The following is a 24,120-nucleotide window of genomic DNA, read 5'->3' as shown; positions in this document are numbered from 1 at the left end:
AAACTTCGCACACCCTGTGAGTGGCCCGAGAGCTAGCCGAGAGCTGCCTGAAGAGGTCTTCTACTTTTACATGATGGGAAGCCTCTGCTGACTTTGTTTTCACCTCATTCAGCCATCCATAGTGGGTACCAACATGGAGATATGGAGATGTTCTACGAGAAAGAGCAGGACACTCTATATCTCATGAACAGACGCTTCAGGACACATCAGGACACAGGATTTGGCCCTTCTCCAATGAGGCCACATAACTTGATAAACCTTTAGTAATCAGAATTAATTTTACAAAGAAGGTTGGGAAAATGCTTAAAATGGCTGTTTTCCAGGGATTTGATAATTGCATTTTCTTCCTCTTGGTATAATTAAGGTTCATTAATTTGACGTACAGAAAAAGAACTTTTCTTTCTATGTTTAGTTGAGGTTTTATTCCTGAAGTCTTATACTCACTAGACTAGCATTTGCTTTTCTGTCTCCTAAAAACCTATGCCTTAAAAGTAAATGGTTATTTATGAAAGAACAGGAAAACATTATCATATTAAATTTATTTTTGGTATCATTTATGAAGAAATAATGTATTGTTTTTATAAAATTTAATTACCTAAAATGTTATTACTATTAAATAATACATTTTAAATTGCTGAATATAAATGGTTCATGACATTCATAGAATCACTTTACCAATGATATAAATATATTTTGAAACAATTCCACATGACATATTAGGCAAATACTTTTTAACCTCAGGGCAACAAGTTTTCATATTACTTTTTTCTGTGTTTCACTCTATTTTGATTTTCTTACGCCACAGGCAAATAGAACATTTGCTATTCACATTTGTTTTCACTTTTATTATGCCTATTTTGAATTGACTCAAAGGTATAATGTATTGAACTATCATATCCTAAAATGAATCTAAATAATTAAAATGTAAAGGAAAGCTTACTCTATGTAATTTAAGTTAGTTCAACAAGACAGATTTATTTTATTCTGATTTGTCATATAAGTTCAATACGAACAGTATGAATCTGTCATGGAACCCCTTCATAACTTTGCATTTGAATTATTTAGCCTAAAATAAGCAATAATCCATGTTTAAATTAAGTGTCACCCATTAATAGGTCAATATATTAAAAAAAAACTGGGGATAAACCATGTATTAGTTGGCTAAAGCTGCCCTCACAGAGTATCATAAACTGGGTAGATAAGATCAAGGTAACTATAGGGTTGAGTCTTTCTGAAGGTTGTGAGGAAGAATGTGTTCCATGTCTCTCTTCCAGCTTCTGGTGATTTGCTGGCAATTTCTGGCATTTTTTTAGTTCATGCAGCATCACTTCAACCTTCACAAAACATCCCCCCTGTGTTTCTGCCTCTGTCCTGAATTTCCCTTTTACTAAGGACAGAGTCATCTTGGATTAGGGCCAGCCCTAATCTTAACTGGATCATCTGCGAAGACTCTATTTCCATAAAAGATCACATTCACAGGTACTAAGGGGGTAGGACTTCATCATCTTCGGGGGGGGGGGGCACAGTGCATTACATTATACTCCCTTTTTCAAATATAGTGAGCTTCAGATATTAATACTACATCTCCAAAGGTTAACCCACTGAAACTTCCCCTCCAGTTACGAGTTGATTTTAAGATTATGATTGGGGTGAAGAAAGGTTTTCTTAGTTTTTCAACCTTAGTTGATATCAAAGCCTAGTTTCCCATCAAGTATGGCTCTGGGAATTTTAACACAAATCTGGTAGCTGTATTTCCCCATTTATTGTTCTTTTGGGAGCCCTGTAAAGAAGAGGTATGATTAGTAAGTACTTACAGTTGTGGTCCTGGAAACTCATGATTCAATATATGATTCTCCTTAATGACCTTTAGTAAGATACGTTTTTCGTTTGTTTGTTTGGTTTTGAGATTTGTCTTTGAAATGCCTAAACATGGCCCGTTACCTGCAAATAACTTCAAAAATTTGCTGGGTAACTATAGAAGTATTCCCATCTGAGATCAAAAAATCATAAATGAAAAATGTATTTCCTATGCTAAATTTAGAGGCAAAGGGCATTGCACAGATATAATCTGTCTTATTATGACTTACTTCCCAAGGACAGTATGAGGGACCTGGTTGCAATTGAGCACACAGTATTAGTCCTTAGGTATTTGACATTTCTCTAGAGGACACACAAGCCTATTGGAGCTACAGCAGTAACTCTAGAGCACATATTTCAACTGTGGAGTGACGAGTGGGGAACAAGGGGTGAGAAAGTCAAACCATCTCATCCATTATCTCCACCTCCTCCTGAATGAACAGACTTATTCTAAAATCTCAGGGGTCAAGAATGGCTAATTGGCATAAGCCATTACGTTGAAATAAGGACACCTAGAGTAAACTATCCATAATGATGGAGCAGTGGTGACTCTTCTTTTGTTCCTTTTAACTTTGTTTTAATCCCTTATTTGATGTTATGGGAATGGCCAAACACTGTAAAATCTGAGCTCAACAAAAAATAAATTTCTGCCGAGGAGGCCTGGTGAATTTAAGGATTTCGGCTCTAGTTCCTAATGGGCTCCTATACTGAGGAAATTTTATGAACCATCCCCCGTGCCTGGCAGCTATTCTCCAAGAAATACCTTAAGTGACCTTAAGTGCCATTAAACATGTGCGTTCTGGATCAAGATTGCTAGATGCTGCTAATGTAGGGTCTGTGAAAAAACTGACACCTGTAAAGGCTTTCTTAGATAAGGAAAAGCTTTTGAAAGTCAAGAAGATTGGGCTGTGACTGAAGAATGAGCTGATGCTCCCCAGGCGGTGGAGGAGGGGACTGTTGCAGGTATTGCAATAGTCAAGGAGGCACTTGATGTGCTCAGGGAACTAGAGTGGTTGAGTAACGTTAAGGAAGGAGAGTGTTTCAAAGGTTGAGGGCACAGAGGAAATTAGCAGTTATGTAACGATTCGCCTTGATTGCATGTGTTTTAAACAGTGCAGTAGTTTATTCAAATTCAGGTCTGTCTGGCAGACAGAGAATCAATTAGGGGGGTGGTAGAAGTAAGAGAAAAAACAAAACATGATTCTGCTATCAACTACAGAAATAAAAGAAGGATAGAAATATGGTATTCAATAGATACCTGAGTTAAGAGACAAGGTAACAGACTGGTTAGGACTAGAAGCTCTGGAAGATGATAGACCTAGGTTCAAGATCAGCATCATTGGTTCCTACACTCCTCTGCCCTCCTTCTCTTTCAAACAAGTCCCAGTATATGCGGAAGGACTTAAATCATACAATATATGTCCCTTAATACAAAGGAATTAAATTGGAAATCTATAACAAAGAAACAAGACAATGTCACAACGATGTGGAAATGTAACAACACTACTCTTACTTAAAAAAATAAAATATAAAATCGTTCTCTGGCAACCAATGTTTTATTTATGATGAAAGCGTCACCTGTGGAGAAAAATTGTTTATTTTGATAAAAATATATTAATAAAATGAAGGTATGTTAAACAATGATCTCTTGTAATCTTATTTTCAGGGTAATACCTGGAAAACAATAATTATTTTTTTTAGATAGACTTCCAGCTACTTGTTATGTTTCATCCCTTGTAATTCCTTGGGTCAACATTGTAAGAATAACTGGAAGTTACTTTATCATATTCTCTAATGTCATGTTGGTTCAATATTAATTGGATGAATCTATGGGCAACTAGCTTATTTTGCTTGTGCATGTGATGGTGCTACAGCTGAATAGTAGGCAATCCCACGAATCCGTTCATCTGGAATGGTGCTTGAAAATGCTTCGTTCCTCACTGGTGCGTGTACATCCTCTCCAGAACTTTCCATTGAGTAAAGGAAGATGATTCTCTTCGATTCGTAAAATATAGATTAGTAATTTTTCCCCATTGAGAATAAATACTAAGACGCCCATATGCTTACTACTTACATCATTCATATTTTTCATAATCAGAAAGACTGTGAAGAGTAGCATCCTAGACGATCTAACTCTATATGAGTTTGGGATGGTAATCATAAAAAAGGCTCACAAATTGAGTGTCTTAAGAAACTGATTTATTGTCTTACAGCTCTGGAGTCTAGAAGTCTGAGATCAAGTGCTGGCAAGGTTGGCATCCTCTGAGTGTTGCGAGGGAGAAATGCACGTGGCATTCTCCCTGTGTGCAGGTCTGTGTTCACATTTCCCCTTTTTGTAAGGCCAGAATTCATTTTGGGGCAGGACTGTCTCTACCACAGTAGGGCCTCATGTTAATTGTATCTACGATTGCCTATTTCCAAATAAGGTCACATTCTGAGGTCCTGAAAATTAGAACCTCAGTATATGAATTTCAGGGTGATATGATTCAACTCCTAACAAACTTGAAATTTAAATTGTATTATGTCCTTTTTAAAAATTGTGTTTCACATTTCATATGACAACAGGTTTTATAGTCTTAAGTTTGTTCTGTATACAGAACTACTGTGTTTTTATATTACCATGATGGTGAGTCAAAAAATAAATACAAACTAACATAATGAAAGCTGTGTATATGGTAGTCCCTAGCTGAGCATAACTCAAGGATTACCTTATGAAATGCTCACTGTACCCATATGGAAAATACTATTTATTTATTCATACAGTTGGCTAGAAAACTGGAACCTCAATCTTTCCCAACTTATCACTTACCCCTTGGCAGGTCTGCATGCCAAATCCCGTGTCCTTAACTACGCTCATCTGTCTATAGTCTCCCAAAAATCAAGCAGTAGATCTAAGAAATATTGATGTGTAAGTCACCCATTGCCTGAAAACTGGCAGGGCACATTACAAAATAGAATTATTTTAAAATAAGATCACGATAGGATCTAAGGTCCACTTGGATAGAAGCTGTTTATCTTCACACATCCTTCGTTAAAATATATGTGAATGCCTAATATTAAAACAACAACAAAAAGCAAATGAGTGTATAAATTTTAAAGCTGAGGTGTAAACCATGGAGGTCTGTTTCTAAAGGGTGCTATTTTGGTCATTAGGCCCCTGGAAGAAACACTGGTAAGTTAGGAGATGCTGTAAAAGACAGATGTATCCCATTTGTAACATAATTCTCCATATTGAAGGAATAACAGCACAAGTTATTTTCAGAGTGCCAAATGCTTTCACTCTATTTTTTTATGATTGTCATGTAATTCCCACAACTTAGAGGAAATATATTTAGTCTCATTTGATACCTGAAACAGACAAAAAAAAAAATCATGTGTGTGCCCCCCCATAGTTACTTCACAGAAATAAAAGAGAACTAATGTTTAACTATGAATCTAATGTTATCCTTATTGAACCGCATTACTCCAAAATCCACACCCGTTGCTGTTTGGTTTTAAGCACAGAGGTAAAAGATTTCTGTTTTTTTCATTCTGTTTTAAAGCTTTTATATGATTCCATAGAAATAAATCCAAAGCTGTCCCTCACATCTTGTGATTTTAGTTCATAACAAGATTCAGATATAGCTGTATTTTAAGGTTACAGATTCATGGTTACATTCAGGTTTTATCTCACTTCACTGATAATTATAGTTACAAAAAAACTGTCAGGTAATTTCTGTTTTAAAATTACAAGCAACAGAGTTTGGAACCGTCTTTGATCTTTGCAACAGTATACCGATGAAATTAATGAAATTAACCCAGATATTTTCCTCCTAACATTCTTGCAAATAATTATAATTGAGTTCACTTTGCTAACCTTAATTCACATTGTTTTCTCTGATGAGTAATTAACACTTGTTAATTGTTTAGACTTCCGGCTTATTAATGTTAAAACTGGATGTAGTGTAACTTTGTCTTTTGTTACTGATTTCAAAAATTATCAACTCCAAAATGTGAAGACAAAATAGTCTCGAGAAAAATAAATGTGAGTTAAAACGAGGCAGCAGTAACCACAAGAAAGATCTGAGCACTGAATTGTGATATAAGACAAATATTGTGGGAAGAAATGTGTGAGGTTTTCTTTTATTTCCTAAACAGAATGTTTACTTTTACATGTGTATGTTGGTTTTATTTTTAAAGCTAGCCAAATGGAGTTATCAATAATTTTATGATTTCTATGTTTTCTTTACCTAGCACTTTTAGAAATATATCTCTATTTCCATAATTTAAAAAAAAAACACCTTTTACTAAAGTAGTTTTGTAAATTTGATTTTTTAAATTTTGTAGTAGGGGGTTTCTATTTGATAAAATTATATCGGCAGTTTTTTCAGTATCTGGTCACAGTGAAATAAATGAAACATTAATTTTCAGTAATATTTTCCTTTCTTTTTTTTCAGTAATATTTTCTAACTTTTCTCAGCTAATGTCACTTAGCTGAAAACAACATGTTTTGTAGAGCATTTTTTATGACATAAACTCGGTGTCTTGTAAATACTTTCATGCTTGTCACAAAGCTTGTGAAGATCACACCCTCCACTTCAGGGTCTGTGTTGTGTGAAAAGATTCCTTTAAATTAGAAAAAAAAAAAAAATAGCAGCTTTTACAATCTAAAATGTCCATATCATAAAAGAACACTCAACTTGTGTAAGATTGTTTCTAAAAGGACATGTCAGCTGCAATCAAGTTCAATGCGTGTGGCAAATGTTAGAGGGGCACTCATTTTTTTTTATTTAAAAAAAGTTAATGTTTTATTTATTTTTAAGACAGAGAAAGACAGAACATGAGTGCGGATGGAGTAGAGAGAGAGGGAGACACAGAATCGGAAGCAGGCTCCAGGCTCTGAGCTGTCAGAACAGAGCCTGATGCAGGGCTCAAACTCACGAACTGTGAGATCATGACCTGAGCCGAAGTCAGACCTCAACCGACTGAGCCACCTGGGTGCCCCTAAATTTTTTAAATTAAAAAAAGACTCATTAATTTTGTGTTTGTCAGCACAATAACCTCAATATGTCCACCAAATAATGGCCTTAATATCACTAAATATCTGTAGATCTGGAAATAAGTACCATAAAACAGCTTTCTCTTGACTACATTTTTTCCTTCCTACCTACCACCCACGAACAGAGAACAACTAGTGTTTAACCAAGGATGAAGAAAAGGTAAAAATTTTTATTTATATAAATCCAGAAATTATAAGTTTTTATGCAAATTAGGAAGTTTTACACTTATAGAACAAGTAGCACCAGGAAAAACCATCCTAGTTAAAGATATCAGTATGTAAAATTATATTAGTTTTTTTTTTCATAATATTGAGCTAGGACTTGTCTTGTTTTGCAACTCACTTCCTCCCTCCACTTGCTCCAGGTATAGATACTGATGCTCATTAGAACACATTTCATTATTAACGTATGCACACGTGTCTGGGTGATTTATGGAGAGAAGAAGAGGTCAAACAGGTAAGCTAAAGAAGATGGTGGGATACGGGAAAATGAGAACCAAAATATTTACCATCCATAGTAGCTTAATCTCCATAGAGAAAAATATCCTAATAAAGGACTAACCATACCCCCAAAAAGTATAACCAGTGTTTAAGTGTCCAAGGAACAGAAAGAAAAACAGATCATATGTAGTCTCAAGGCACAATTACAACAAATTCCTAAAATGTAGAAATATGCTATGTAACTGTTTACACTAAAATAAAATGTCAATAACAATCAGATACAGGAAATAAAACTTATTATATTATATTAATAATCATATAAGTAATTCATGGATCAAATAAAGATGGTGAGAATACAAACACACGCATGTGCACAGACACATGTAATTAAAACACTATAGATCAGGGGTGCCTGGGTGGCTCAGTCGAGTAAGCATCTGACTCTTAATTTGGCCCAGGTCATGATCTCTTTGTTCCTTGGTTTGAACCCCTCTTGGAGCTATGAGCTGACAGTGGGGAGCCTGCTGGGGATTCTCTCTCTCCCCCCTCTCTCTCTGATGCTTCCCTGCTCTCTCTCTCTCTCTGTCTCTTTCTCAAATGAATAAAATAAACTTTAAATAAATAAATAAATAAATAAATAAATAAATAAATAAAACACTATAGATCAGTGCTAGTGGAATATAAAGCTAAATAAAGAAAAACAATAACAATATTAAAAAGGTTAATTAAAATTTTTTAACGCATGGATTTTAAATATTTAACAAAGAAAAACAAAAACAAAGACAGCTACAACCTATGGAAGAATTGGGAAGCAATCAAAGACAAAGGTAGAAAACCGTAAACTATAAAATAAAGTAAATGGATATATATACACATATATATATTTTCCATTATATGGTACCATCACTTGAATTGTGGTATATTTTTGTAAGTAAGGATAATGGTTCTTGAGACCATGTCAATATGACCTGACCAATCAGGATATTCAATCTTCCTGGAAGGTTTTTCCAAATCACGACAAAGACTAAACCAAGAATTTTCAGATTCATCAATTGCTACCCACTTTGCAATAGGACTTTGAAAAATTGTATTTTTAGGTAATTAAATGCCCAGGACAGATCATAAATATCTTGAGGCTAAAGGTTGTATTCACCTTCAGTTCTATTTTAAATTTCTACCATTTAAAAAAAAATAAGTTTCTTTAGTTTTTGAGTGAGCAAGAGAGAGAGGGGGATCAGGGGATGGGCAGAGAGAGAGGGAAAGAGAGAGTCTCAAGCAGGCTCCACACTGTCAGCGCAGACCCTAATGTGGGGCTCGAACTCATGAACCATGAGGTCGTGACCTGAGCCGAAATCAAGAGTTGGATGCTTAACCTACTGAGCCACCCAAGTGCCCCTTAAATTTCTTCCCCTTAAAAAGAAGAGTTGGTATGAAAGACAAACCAATTAAACAGATAATGAAAAGAATGGTATATATATTTTGGACCGAGTTTCCTTTTTTAAAAAAACTCATCTGAATTTTGTGAGAATGTATCGCAGTGCAAAGACATATTGGAGGAGAAAATAATCAAGAGGAGCAATGGGTTTGATGAAGGGAAAATTTCTGTCTTGGAAATGAATTTAGGATAGATGATTTTTTAAGAGATAGTCTTCCGTTAAGAGCCATTAAAACCCTTTCTCTCTTTTTTTAAATATAAAATTTATTGTCAGATTGGTTTCCATACAACACCCAGTGCTTATCCCAACAGGTGCCCTCCTCAATACCCATCACCCACCCACATGCCCTCCAACCCCCGCATCAACCCTCAGTTTATTCTCAGTTTTTAAGAGTCTCTCATGGTTTGACTCTCTCCCTCTTTAACTTTTTTTTTCTTCCCCTCCCCCATGGTCTTCTGTTAAGTTTCTCAGGATCCACATAAGAGTGAAAACATATGGTATCTGTCTTTCTCTGTATGACTTATTTCACTTAGCATAACCCTCTCCAGTTCCATCCACGTTGCTACAAAAGGCAATATTTCATTCTTTCTCATTGCCATAGGGCACTTGTACCCCAATGTTTATAGCAGCACTTTCAACAATAGCCAAATCGTGGAAAACCCTTTCTCTTAATTTCACTCATTGTGAAATCTCAAGGGTGGGAAGGTCGGCAGATGGAGGGGCTCACTCAGTCCCCTGTGGATGGGAGAGGCGGGCTATGTACCACAGATGTGAGTCCCTGCTCCAGCAGACCCTCCTCCGCTTCGGCTCTACCTTCCTAAAACACAAATTATGGATGGCTTTGCCATTGGGTCTCAGCTATTTTGAACTTGGTTGCTAAAATTTATTACTTACAGTCATGTGTTTAGACGCTTGGAAATGCCTGGAGGTTTTTGAGAGGGCAGAGATCAATTGCAGCCCTAATATTGTCATCGTGCACTACTGTTAGATACAAATGTGCTCCTGATCCTGTACCTCTTAAAATTAGATATATGCGGATATGTGTGTGTATGTGTTTATGGAGCTCATACATTTAAACATTAGAAACTGAATACACTTTCTAAAAGCCAAAGAGATATCAAAGAAAAGCTAGAACTACACGGTAAAAGCAGATGGAAAAAAAAAAAAAAAGAAACAAACAAAAACAGATTTTATTTAGGACTAACACAATAGAGGAAAAGAGACCCCGGTATATAGGGGACTAATAGGAATTTACAGCTAAGGAGTAGGGTAGGGGTCAGTGGATGTGGAATTTTCATGAGAAAACATCAAGGGTGAGGGGGATTCTGGTCAAACCATTTTAACAGCATTTTTTTGTTGAAGACAGTCCAGTGTGATTAGGCACCACCAGGGCAATGGTGAAGGTGGAGGCATTGATAAGATATCAAGGATGATCCTTTATCAAGAGTTGGGGTGGGGCACCTGGGTGGCTCAGTCAGTTAAGTGTCCAACTTCAGCTCAGGTCATGATCTCGCAGTTCATGAGTTTGAGACCCTCATTGGGCTCTGTGCTGCCAGCTCAGAGCCTTAAGCCTGCTTTAGATTCTGTGTCTCCTTCTCTCTCTCTGCCCCTCTCCAGCTCGCACCCTGTCTCTCTCTCAAAAATAAATAAACGTTAAAAAAATTAAGCGTTGGGGGTTCTCACTTTGCAAGATACTTGCTAAAACTGGATGTTATAAGAGGGTATGGAGATGGGCCTATGAGAAGGTTCAGACACCTGACTCAAGTTTGGTCAAGAAAATAACTTTTGCCACATGTTAAAATGTAACATTTCAAAATGTCAATAAATTACTTATGGAAGAAAAACAATTTGTCCAGTTACAGTTGTGATTGTTGTTTTCAAAATAATTTAGAGAAAATAATTTTTTAAAGGTTTATTTATTTTTGAGAGTGGGGAAGGAACAGAGAGAGAGGGAGACAGAGGATCCGAAGTTGGCCCTGGACTGACAGCAGCAGTGAGTTCAAAGCAGGGCTGGAACTCAGGAACGGAGAGATCATGACCTGAGCTGAAGTCAGATGCTCAACCTAAATGATTTTAAGAAAACATAGGTTATACAGATTATATATTAGTATTGTTAAATTTACAGAAAAATATTGACCTAAGAATTGCAGCCATACTAAGATTTGGGAGTGTAGTTTTATACTTAGAGTCACTTGCTGAGATTTAATCATCGATAGAATTAATAGGGATAAAAGTTTTGTTACAAAGCAATAGCACCCTTTGGATGCCCAGTTCCCTCTCCCATAGTACTTTTCTATTTACAATATTGTGACTGAGAAAAATGACCCTAGTCCTTCCCTAATGGACGAGTAATTTAAACACCTTCTGGAAAATACACACACACACACACGCACACACACACACACACACACACACACACAGAATAACAATTCAAACCAGCTAAATGCTAAATGACAAAGGGGTCTCTAATGAAATCTCAGAGGTGTAGCTAAAGGAAATAAGGAAAGGATTTAAATACCAAGTCATATAATGTGCAGGAAAAGAGCTGAACTTGAAATAAGTATTGGCTTCAGGAGGTTTGCTTTTTATCTCTTACACCTGTTTCACAGAATGGACTTCATTTGTTCCTGCTGCATATTAATTTCCTCAATATCTTGGGGAATATTAAGAACCAACATGTGGAATTTAATCATCTAATTCCTACCATCACAGAAGGAATTGATATTTTAGTCTCAATAAAAATATTCAAAAAAAAAAATCTGCTGGTTTGTTTCATTTACTCCCCTTACCCCAGGACCACTAAATTGTGATAGGCTATGGAAGCAAATGTTAGCAGAGATTCGGTCCCTTTGTGTAGCTAGAAAAGTGGTACATCCCATTTATACCACTTGTTTGGAGAAAAATGAAGGAGGGGTATTTCTGAGAAGAGCAGAGTTCTGGCCAAAGGGCAACGTGGACATCCTCCATAATGGCACACAAATAATGTTTAAACCAATCTCATTTTTGAGCAATTACAAACGTTATAAAAATAAAGTACAGTTTTAGGCAGAAGTCTACCAATTAGTCTTAGTTCTGAACTCTGAAGCTTTGCCAGGCAATCCTCCATAACATTACAAGTAATGAGCCTTCAAGCATTTGCCATTGCAGGCCATATTTTTTCATCATTGCCTTTACACCTCAGCATACTACGTGTTTTCCTCCTGAATGCACACTAGCTTAATATTCTGTCTGTTAAAATCGACAAGTTGTGAACAAAATCCTTTATTTGTTGAAAACAAATATGAATTGGAAAGGAAGGATGACTCGAATACATCTGCAATGACACTATATTTCTCTTCTTACAGATGGAATTTTCACTTACCTTTGAAGCCATATCAGATCCTATCCGTAAAGTTGTTTAGGTTCCCACATATCTTCATATCAAAATATATCTTTTTTAATTTCTTAGGAAATACTATCAAGCCAAATCTACATCGTTAATCGGATATTTTTCTTCAAATGAATTTTGTACCAATTCATTTTGTTTAAGTCCATTACTCAATTTTGGGGGTTTTTATATAATCGTGTTTAATTTTATCCTTTCATCATTTAACCTTTTCTTTTTTCAAACCTATGAATAAGAATTAGGTGACTTTACATCTTAGAGTATAGCTAATATCTATACTTCAAGACTATATTCTTCTACATAATATTTGAGCATTATCAGCTATATTAAAATGAAGAAAGTACAACTTTAATCCAATCTTATCCATTTTAGCACATTAAACATGTTAAAGTCTTACATAAGATACAAATTCATAGGTGTGCGTGTGTATGTATACAAATATATGTAATTCCACAGATGTAACCATTTTGTAATCGTATGTGATTGAACTACATGTATATTTTAACAGATTTATTCTGGGTCCTGTGGTGTATCTCATATTCTAAGTATTTGTAATATATTTCATCGTAGGTAAACATCCAGTACATCGAGATATAATTTAAATAAGTTGCTGTGTTCTGTCCTCTGTGGAAAATCTCCCTCTTTAGAATCTAGCTAGCTATATAACACTCTTCAATTACTAATATATTACACAGAGGCATTCTGCAATCACACGTGCAAGCTATTTGATATACTGGATGTGGAGTTAATATTAATTTGGAAACAACATCACTTAAAATCACGTAATCTCTTATTGAATTCTTTCTTGAATACTGATGGACTTGTTAGTTTTCATATTTATGGCATTCTCTTCAGATCTCAAATACTTTTTCTCTGTAGGTAAGTGACATTACCCATCTCAACAATAGTTGAGAATTTTTATAGTGTATCTTCTGTGGATGCAGCATATTCTTCTCAAACATTAAGCATAAGTTTAGTGAATAAATTTTGTCAAATCACTTTACTATCTAAATTTTACAAGTCTAGTAATCTTAAATTATTTTCATTAGGCATACCTTATTTTCTGGTCGTTCTTGTCTTTGGGTTTCCTAAAACTGTGTTACCACTGATGAACTCCTATCATATAATCATCTGTATTCAATAATTATTTTACATTTCTGAGCTCATTAGCCACTTTCTTTTGCACCGTGAACTTAAAGATTTCTGAATCTTTAAAAAACTTAAGCCATCTTCAATTTAATCCTCAGCTAGATAATCAGATTTTTATGAATGGGAATGTATTCAATATAGCTGGATAGTTGAAAAGTGAAGGAAAAAAAAGGGGGAGATCGGCAAAACAGAATTGTTACAAACATACAGGTCACATGCAAATACAGACCATTGCATCCAATAACAAAGTTCAAAAGTAGGTGTGTGTGTGTGTGTGTGTGTGTGTGTGTGTGTGTGTGTGTTTTAAGATTAGCATCTGTATGAAAAATTCTAGAAATGTCCTGGCTGCTTAAGAAATGTTATGAAACCTTTAGAACACTGAAAAGGAGGCACAGTATGGATTATTTTCCCATTTTTTCCAACTTTTTTAAAGCTCTTTTAATCACTAATGGTGTTCAGACAGTGCATTTTTCCTTCCCAATTGATTCAGCTTTTAAGCAGTCTTTAGAATTCAAATGAAGTTTGCTATTCTGCTGAGTCTGGCTAAGTAGTATTCCTTATGAATCAGTCAAATGCATTCATAAATCATGTAAAAGGAATACCTGCACTTTATATAGTTGCTGAAAGTTCCATCATTAGTGATCATTTATCATCTTATTTAGATTACTTATGAAGGTTTTTTGTTGTTGTTGTTATATCTCAAGTATCCTAGTTTGGTATTTAAACTTTTATAGGGTCAAATGTGTACCATTTAAGTATGTGTACCAATTAAGTACTAATTGTCAACAAATGGCTCTATCTGAGGTGAGGAAAATAATATGTCTGTCCATGATGTTACAGCATGTCCTAGAATGTTCTGATCCACATAGGCTGTTGAGTAAGAAGTTACAAGACTGGGTATAGGACATCAGTTGGCCTTTTCAATCTGACATATGTGTTTAAATATTTTCTGTCATTTATTAGCTCTGATATGGTTATCCATTTACTTTATTGTAAAACAAAGTAGTAACTTGCTCACTGAATTAGGAGAATTAAATGAGAAATATATCAAAAATCTTGATATTTAGTGTAAATGTCACTTTATTTCATATTTCTTAGACACACATGGAGAAAGTTCCCCTTCTCCTGCTCAAGGAGAATAAAAATCCATTTCCCTTTCTGAATTATTAGTTTCCTAGGAATGCCATAACAATGTACTACAAACTGGGTGGCTTAAAAATGCCTGAAATCTATTCTCTCAAAGTTCTGGTATTGATATGGCCATGCTCCCTCCAAAGCCTGTAAGGGACAATCTGTCTCATGCTTTTTTCTTGGCTTCTAGTGTCACTGGTAATCCTTGGCATCCTTTGGCTTATAGCTATCATTTCAATCTCTGTCTAGACCTTCACATGACACTCTTCCCTCTGTGCCTGTATCTGTTGTCCCATGGCCTTCTCTCTTATAAGGGCACACCAGTCATATTGCATTAGGGCTCATACAAATGATGTCATCTTAACCTGATTATATATACAAAGACCCTCTTGTCAAGGAAGCTCACGCTTTCAGGTAACAAGGATTAGGACTTCAAGAGGTTTCTAGAAGGGAAGGCAGAGGACACACACCATTCAACCTATAACACTTTCCATTTTAAGCAATATATTCTCACCCCAGTCAATACTGGAATCTTTCTTGTCAATATACTCTCTACACTCTAATTCAAAAATCAGATAAGCCTCCAAACAATTATAGAAGTGCTATATTTACCAATGTATTATTATGTAGAAAGTTTGCTGCTTTATTCATTTTTGAAGCCCACAATGTGGTTACTATAGACAAATCAGAAAAACATGACTCCAGTGTAATTAGTTTATCAAGCTGCGAAGTAGAAATTATATTAAATATTATAGAAACTAAAACTTGGACCCCTTCCATCAACTGTTGATAGGAAAAATAACAAAACATTTTTCCTGCTTTGATATATTGTGTCCTTTGAAGCAACAGTGAAGTGAACCATTGAAAAGTAAAACACTCCATTGAACTGAAAAACAAACTGAATGGGAAAGCGAATGCCTTAGGAAAAAGCAGTTTTGTAATCTCTGCTCTCATGTCTCCTTGTGTCTTTGATGGATGATGAGAAAAGCTAAATTCTAAACAAAAATGCCACAGTGACTGCAATACTATTACTTCTTGTTTTGCATATCAAGAGAAGTTTTTAAAGAATACCCCCAAATGCCAACCAAATGGAAAATGACAGGATAGTGAAAAAAAACCACCATATCAAAATTACCATTTTACAGTTCACTTCCTAATGACAAAAGAGACTTCTCTATTTCATGGGCCTTCAATTTACTTGATGAAGGGGGGGGGGGTGGTTGCTCTTGGATTGCTTATAAGTTGATTGTTTTCCAAGTTTTCAAACATAAAGTTAATTTCACAATAATTCATATTTAATGTGCTTACCCATTTGTGCTATTCGGTTGTGTCGTGTTAACAGAAATTGATGTCCTGTTCACAGAGGAAAGGGTACCTTTCTGAAGAAGATAATTCATTAATAAAAGGAGTCCTCTTGGAATGTTTTGGCTGAAAAAAATTAACTCCTGGCCAAACTTAATTTAAAAGGCAGATATAGTCCTAGAACATATATTCATGACCCAAAACGTGTGACTCACTTAACCATGAAATCAATGAAAGAATTAGAGCAAGGTAAAGGAATTAAAAGTTCCAAATAGGACAGGAGCAAGTGAGAATATTGAAGAGGAGACTAGGGCAGACCTGATGATGAGGATAAAATGTGAGCAAGGTAGAAGGTCAGGCAAGTGGCCAAGCAGAGATCCAAGGCAAGAGCTTCCCAAGCAGAATGATCAGCTAATGTGTCCTGAAGCATGAGTGCCTGGTTCACACGAAGGAGAGCAAAGAGGCCGCAGGAAGAAAAGTAAGGAGAGAGAAGGGAGTACCAAAGAGGTGACAGGCACAAGGCATTGTCGCATCTCACAGACCCCTGGCTATCCCTATGAAAACCACTGCACATTGTTGGTGGCAAAGGTGAGGAGGAGAGAGACAGCATGCTCTGTCTCTTGCTTAAAAAGGAGAATTCTGGTTCCTATGATGAGAATCGACTGAAGCCATCCTCGAAAAGTAATGGCAATCAGTTAGACCACAGAGTAGGCGATGAAGAGCACTACATTTCTGGTTATATTTTGAAGACAGGTTCGGCATAATTTTGTGACTGATTAGAGGTGGAGTGAGAAAGAAAATTATGTCGGGATGGGGAAGGGTAGTTCTAGTTCTAAAGTTTGAACTTCATCAACTGGAAACATGAAATTATCAACCCAGAGGGTGAGGTGTGCGAATGGATCAAATGTGAGTAGACATACGTGTTTTGGGGAGAGGGATATCAGGGACTCAGTTCGGGGTCAGTTAAATTGGATATATCTATGTGTCATCCGTGTAGCAGCACCAAGTGATGTTAGAATCTTGTATCTTGAGCTCATTCTCCGGGTCCTGCCATGGATGGCAGACAGGGAGGAGCGAGGCACAGCAGTGTAAGGTTGGAGAACAGATCAGGCTTCCCTTTTCTACTGAAACCTGGAAATAATCATGAGCCCAATGTAACCCTGAACAGAGACATAAAGCTGAAATTGAATAAGAGAGAAAAGATTTAAATTTAACTGGATTACACTTTTTTTCATATGCTAAAGGAACTGGAGGTTTTGCTTTAGATAGTATTAACTATGCAGATAAGAAGCACAGAGCATGAGGGAGAGCAACCTTAAAGTATTTTCTAGTTTATACCCCATCAACATCAAATTATGAAATCACATAAATATGTCTAAGACATGTTTATTATAGTAAAATATAGAGGAGATGTGCAAAAAGTCTATGAAAGCATGGGATTATCAAAAATGCATGTTGCCATCTATATTCACGGCAAGAACACGATTTCATAATTGGACATGTGAGCAAGATATAATTGAGATACACTGAAATGTGTTTAAGCAGAGGCGTATAGTTCATTGTGATAGCATAAACTGGAAAGAAATATTAAAAATAAAGCAGAAAGTGTGTATTATGGGGATATTTTATGTGGGTGGGAAGAAGTGTCTTGAATGCAATAACAAGGAGTAAGGATGCTATTCTACAGTGATGTCAGAACTATCCTCTCTAGTGCAGAATGATATTTGTTACTCCATTAACAAGAGCCATTTTAAAAAGCAGGTTTATATGTTTGCAAAACAGAAATTTTGTCCATTTTTAGTAATGGATCAGATGAGATTTGCAGACAAACATCTACTAAAGTACCCCTAAAACTACTGGATTGAATGCTAAAAGGGAACATATTTTGTTAAGCATGCGTAAGCTTTATGGTAGAATAAAATAACTGATCGGATATCAGAGAAAGCAAAGCAAAGCAAAAAAAAAAAGGGGCTTAGTTGTTGGGGGTTGGGGGTATCTGGATACAGTGCAAGTTAAAAGGCTGAAAAGCGCCCCTGGAGAAAACCAACATTAATGGGTAACTAGGGGAATAAAGGCAAAAACAAGCCAGCAAGTGAACAAACATCAACAAAAAATCACTTGTTTGGGGTGCCTGGGTGGCTCAATCAGTTGAGTATCCGACTTTGGCTCAGGTGGTGATCTCACTGTTCATGAATTCGAGCCCCACGTTGGCTTCTGTGCTGACAGCTGAGAGCCCAGAGCCTGTTTCAGATTCTGTGTCTCCCTCTCTCTCTGTCCTTCCCCCACTCGTACACTCTCTCTCTGTCTCTCCAAAAATGAATAAATGTTAATTTTTTTTAAAACTTGTTTGCTGTGAGCAGAAAGAAAACAAACTAAGAAGGCTCTCCTGAGAAATCTTATTTTGAACTCTTATCCTTGATTTTGGGTCATAAACTGAAGTGTAAGTTCCCTGGCTGGTGTGGTAAAAAAGAAGAAAAATTATTTCACATACAAAGATCTATCGTTGCTTCGCCACTGGATCCATGGAAGAACCATGTGCAAATGCTCACAGACAAGACTAACAGTGTCCTTGGATAAAAGCCATAAAGTCCCAAGAAACTCCAACTCAACTACATACCCCTGAAAAATACTGAGAAAGCCTGCCAATGTGGATGAAATTAAACCCTGCAGAATCATATACAGAAGTTTCATAAATAAATATATATATATATATATGTGTGTGTGTGTGTGTGTGTGTGTATGTATGTGAGGGCCAAATACAACAAACCGCGAAGATTTAAAAAGTATAAGAACTTCTAGAATTGAATAGATACACAGATACATACACATGGGGGAAGGGAGTTCAATTTATGTTCTATTTCTGGTTATGACACACAAGGGTGTAAAAGCCCTCTATTTCTACTAAAAACAGAACAAAAACAAAAACCAAACCCATGGAATCACTACATAAACCAATCATTATTTGGTACAGATGGAATGCTTTTGTTGCTCCAAAATTCGTGTGCTGAAACCTAGTTCCCTGACGTAATGGTATTAGGAAGTGGGACCTTGGGAACATAACATAATTAGGTTATGGTGGTCAATGGTTTCTCGGTTAGTGAGTTCAAGCCCCGCATCGGTCTCTCTGCTGTCAGCGCGGAGCCCACTTTGGATCCTGGGTCTCCCTCTCTCTCTGCCCTTCCTCCTCTGCTTGCATTTGCTTGTGCTCTCTCTCACTCTCTCACTCAGAAAAATAAAGTCAAAAAAAAAAAAAAGAGGCTCCAGAGAGTTCCGTTGTTCCTTCCTCCATGTGAAGACACAGCAAGAAGACCATCTGTGAACCAAGGATCAGGCCCCCCATCAGACATTGAATCTGCCAGCACCTTGATCTTGGATTTTCCCACCTTCAGAACTTGGCCCAGAGGGACCAAGACATTATTCTTTAAAGCCATCAAAGTACTATGCACACAAAACGATGACATGCCTCAACTTTCATGCTTCAGCCTTTGTAAGTGAGCAAGTTACGGCAGACACTTTGATATCTGGTACCAGTTGCCAAGGTCTCAGGCAGGGCAGGTAGAATAAGCTGGCTAGAGAAGTACAGTCTTTGCTCAGGTGAGGAGAAGCCATAAAGTGCTGGAGCACTGAATTTTGGTTTTGAAGGAGACACTCACAAAATGAAACTATTTTTCAATTATTTTCAATAGTTGTCTTATGCAGAATATTGTCAAGAACACAGATAAGGGGTAAGGGGGTAGAGATAGAAAGCATATTGTGAACTCACAGCCTCATACTCTCACATGGATAGGTTCTTATGGTCCTATGGTTTGTTTCTCAATTTCATGTCCATGTGGTTTGCCGGGACAATAAAATATTTGCCACTCCTCCCACACAAAGGTTTTTTTTTTTTTTCCTTTTCCCTTGAGTCTTGGCTGACCTTGTAATAGTTTGTCCAGAACACCAGCACCATTGTGTTAGTTCTGGACCTGGGTTTTAAGAGTCCTGGCAGTTTGTTTTCAACTTCTCAGACAGGGATTTACCTGTGAAGAGTGTTGGCTTCCCTGGGTCAGAGGACAAGAGGAGAAGGTGATTTGGAAGCTCCCACGTTTTCCTGTTGAAACAACAGACATACCAATATGCTACCTTGGATTGTGAGTGCTACTCACACTTCTAGGTGACAGTGACCCCATGGTGACTCAAGCCAAAACTAGCAGAATATCTCCTTACCTGAACCCAGCTCATAGTGCAGAATCATGAGCAATAAGTGTTTTGTTTGTTTGTTTGTTTATGAGAGAGAGAGAGAGAGAGAGAGAGAGAGAGAGAGAGAGAGAGAGCATGAGCAGGGGAGGGGTCAGAGGGAGAGAGACAGAGAGAATCTCAACAGGCTCCACTCCGGGGGGTGGGGGGCTCGATCCCACGACCCGGGGATCATGACCTGAGTCGAAATCAAGAGTCTGCGCTCAACCCACTGAGTCACCCAGGCACCCTTAAGTGACTTTTAAGTCACTAAATTTGGAAATAGCGTTTTACATGTCTTTTGACAATTTAAACGCTGTCTTTGCAGAGCTATGAAAGGCTTTAGGTCCTGCACATTCAAATTTTTTTTAATGTTTTTATTTATTTTTGAGACAGAGAGAGACAGAGCATGAGCAGGGGAGGGTCAGAGAGAGAGGGAGACATAGAATCTGAAGCAGGCTCCAGGCTCTGAGCTGCCAGCACACAGCCCGACGCGGGGCTCGAACTCATGGACTGTGAGATCATGACCTGAGCTGAAGTCGGACACTCAACCAACTGAGCCACCCAGGCGCCCCGCTGCACATTCAATTTTTAATCACAAAAACTTTTGGGTGTCATGTTCATTTCTTGTACCTTTGAAGCCTTTCTAGGTTTCTTTTTTTTTAATTTAATTTTTTTTCAAGTTTATCTATTTTTAAGAGAGAGAATGAGAGCACGAGCTGGGGAGAGGCAGAGAGAGAGAGAGAGAGAGAGACAGAGAGAGAAACACAGAATCCAAAGCAAACTCCATGCTCTAAGCTTTCAGCACAGAGCCTGATGCAGGGCTTGAACCCATGAACCATGAGATCATGAACCGAACCAAAGTCGGAGGCTTAACTGACTTGAGATAGCCAGGCACCTCTGTCCCTCTAGATTTCAAAACTGGTCCTCTAAGGCCATGGATCTATCTTAGAAGTTCTCTTATTTTAACAATAGGTGCAATACTAACAAGGAAAGGGAACTTCTGTGTCTACTAATTGATACAGATGGATGTTTACTGTTCTAGTATCTTAGTAAATCAGAACCAAAAGCAGATATTGTTGCTTCAGGAGAAATCCCCATGGCATCATTAATTCCTAAGTGCTCATCAAATATTTGTTTTATTTTTCCAAGTAGTCCGCTGCTTTTTCTTTTTCTTTTCTTTTAGTTTATATATATATTTAGACCCACAAACCTCTTTAGAGCATACTTTTAACAGAACACCCATTAAGATCTGAGGCCAGGGTAAGATTAGGCTGTTACTGAAATTTTGAGTAGGATTTCAGTCACTGTCTTGTCAAGTTTCCCGATACTGGGAAAGATCCATGTGATTAAGTCAAGGGTGATCTACCTACAGACTATCTTTTTTTTAGTTTCACTTCGGGTTTTAGGGATTTCTTTTTTTATTATACCTTTGAGGTATTTGAGTCTCAGAGCAAAATATTACCTAGGTATGGTATTCCCTCTGGTCAATGAGTTTCTTTAACAAGGCTAATGCAGGTGGACTCTTGTGAGTGTTGAACCTGGACTATGTAATAAAGGAAGCTCATTTTGTAACAGCAGTCTACACAGCCTTGAGGGTTAGCGTGCTTTAAGCTTACCTGCTCCTTGCTTGATGACTTAAGTCCCTCGATCTGTATCAGAACTAACCTACTTCCCTTGAGATCCCTAGACCACTGGCCTTGAGGAATGAAGAATCAAATTTTCCCAGAAGATAAAGAATGACTACATTGAAAAAGAGCTACCATTGATTCCAGCAAGTCTGTCCAGGGTCATGTTGACATACGACTAACATCCTGGCCACCTGCTTCTCCTGCACATAGCCCTGTTCTCTTTTCCCACACCTTAAAACCCTCCAGCTCCCCCTTGATGGGGAAGGTACTCACTGAGACGTTAATCCACTATCTTCCCAGGTTGCCAGCTTCCTGATAAAGGTTTTCCTACCATCACTTGTCTCTTGGGTACTGATTAGTCCGAGACCCACCTGTCCGGTAACAATCTGGTGACACAGTTGGTGATTTGCCAGAGTTTGCTGGATGTTGCCCACAGTTTCAACATCAGCACATAACAACTCCTCCCTCTCGACACTTCTCCTAATTTCAAAATCTGTGGATAGTAGAGAGCGATGCGGATTATTTCAGTGAAGTGCAATTCAAGTTTGAACTAGCAGGGGCTGGTATAACCACCCTGGTCAGGGTAGTTGCAAATCTGGATACTTGTTTTTGCATGTCAATCTTTCCTTGGGCTCCAGGAGGAAAACGTACTGAGAATCAGCCCTGGTAACATCCTAACTCCTACAGAACTTTAAGTCTACCTATGATTTCATTCTCAAGAGATGGGATTTCTTTGGAGGAGAGATGGCAGTTCTGGCTCCTGGGATCCTATTAGAAGACTTAGGACACTCTACTGCTGTCTGCAAATAAGTTTGCAAGTTCCCAGAGAGGCATAACTCAACTCTCACACATAACACACTCAAAGTGAATTATTCTTGGCTCTCAAGAATTCCTAGGTAGTCCATGACTGTGTGTGTGTGTGTGTGTGTGTGTGTGTGTGTGTGTGTCCCCACTCCTTCATTCATGTAAGGAAATTTACTCCTCATTCACTCTATATGAAATGAAAAAAAAACTTTTCTTCTAATTTTCTGATTTTCTTCAATTTATTTGGAGGAAATAATGTACTTTTGGTTCCTCTAATTTTTCCTACATATTATACCTTTTTAGTCTGTATTGAGGTGGAAGAATGTTAAATAAATTGAGGCTATAACAGACACAGGTAGCCCCTTACCGAAAATCATGCTTCTGGAAAATGTTTTCTTATGTTAGGTGTTGATGAAATCCGTATTAACAGTCCATGCATAATCCCTTTATTGAGAAATAGGTGGCAAGATACCAAGATCTCAAATTGCAGGAAAAAAACTGATTTGCTTTGCCTCTTCACTGTATTACCGACAGGGTGAGGTCATGGAAATTGAAGTGTGTAAAAATCGGAGGAAAAGTGCATAAATTATACATACATATAAAAAGCTAAACTCAAAAATATTCCAGATTATAGCTGAAGCCAATATGTAACCTATACGTCAATTAAAAATAAAAAAGAGAGTTTTGATTATGTGTTTTTTTAAAAGAGGGGGAATATTTTAAAAACGTCGATGTGTACAATTGAGGATATAAATGTATAAAGTAACATTCTGATAATAATCATGTATTATTCATGTGATTCTTTACGTTATATTTTATAAACTTGTAGAGTTTATAGGTCAGATGCTTGCATTCCAAACAAGTAAGTACTTATGTCATCAATTTCTCTTATATAATAAGAAGATTTTTCGCAGACCTTTGCTTCAGCATCATTTGGCAGCTAATAAAGTCTGAATGTTTATTTGTTGTTTGTTTATACTTAGGTTAATGTGTCAAATAATCATCTTCCCATTTGTAAATAAGCATATAATTGCTCAGTATCTGAATACAACACCTTTAGTCTCCAGAGAGTATTAGAAAAGCTAACTGAAGTTAATCATCCCAGATCAGACCGTCAACAGAATTTTAGAAGGAAGGGTAAAAATAGTGTGAGGCATAATAAGATTAAAATCTTTCATGTCATTGGAGGGAAGTAAAAATTGTTTAAATTACTTTGGGTGACATATAGATCTATGCAACCCCCAAAATTACTATTAATGTAATCAGAACCTCTAGAATTAGAAATATCACGAGAACCTTTCAAATCAAGGTTTTTCAAAAAAACCTTTTCATTTTATAAATTACAGAGTTTCATTCATTTAGTCACAAATGAAATTAATAGGAAAAAAGAAAGTATAAATCAGTAAATACAGATGGAAGGAACTATTTTAAATATTTAAAAATGTAAAAAATATATATTCTACTGTCTTCCCCTAATGAAAGATTTATGTGTTCCGTGTTTGACAGGAAATGCAAAATTCAACTACAGGGTCTGCCTAGTTTTCACAGACCCACACTGACTGGAAGTTGTGCATATTGGAGTTGTATCCTCTAGATATGCCCATGTGTCAGTTAACAAGGTTCTATGCCAAGTGAAAACTGCCTGTATATATATGTGTATATATACCACTCTTAAAAAAAGACATGAATTTTAAAACTAAATGTGTATAAATATATGCCTTGCAAATACTT

The sequence above is a fragment of the Panthera leo genome, chromosome C2 (genome assembly GCF_018350215.1).
Source record: "Panthera leo isolate Ple1 chromosome C2, P.leo_Ple1_pat1.1, whole genome shotgun sequence".
Lineage (NCBI taxonomy): Eukaryota > Metazoa > Chordata > Mammalia > Carnivora > Felidae > Panthera > Panthera leo.
The sequence above is the reverse complement of the archived record's forward strand: the minus strand, read 5'-3'. Positions refer to the sequence as shown.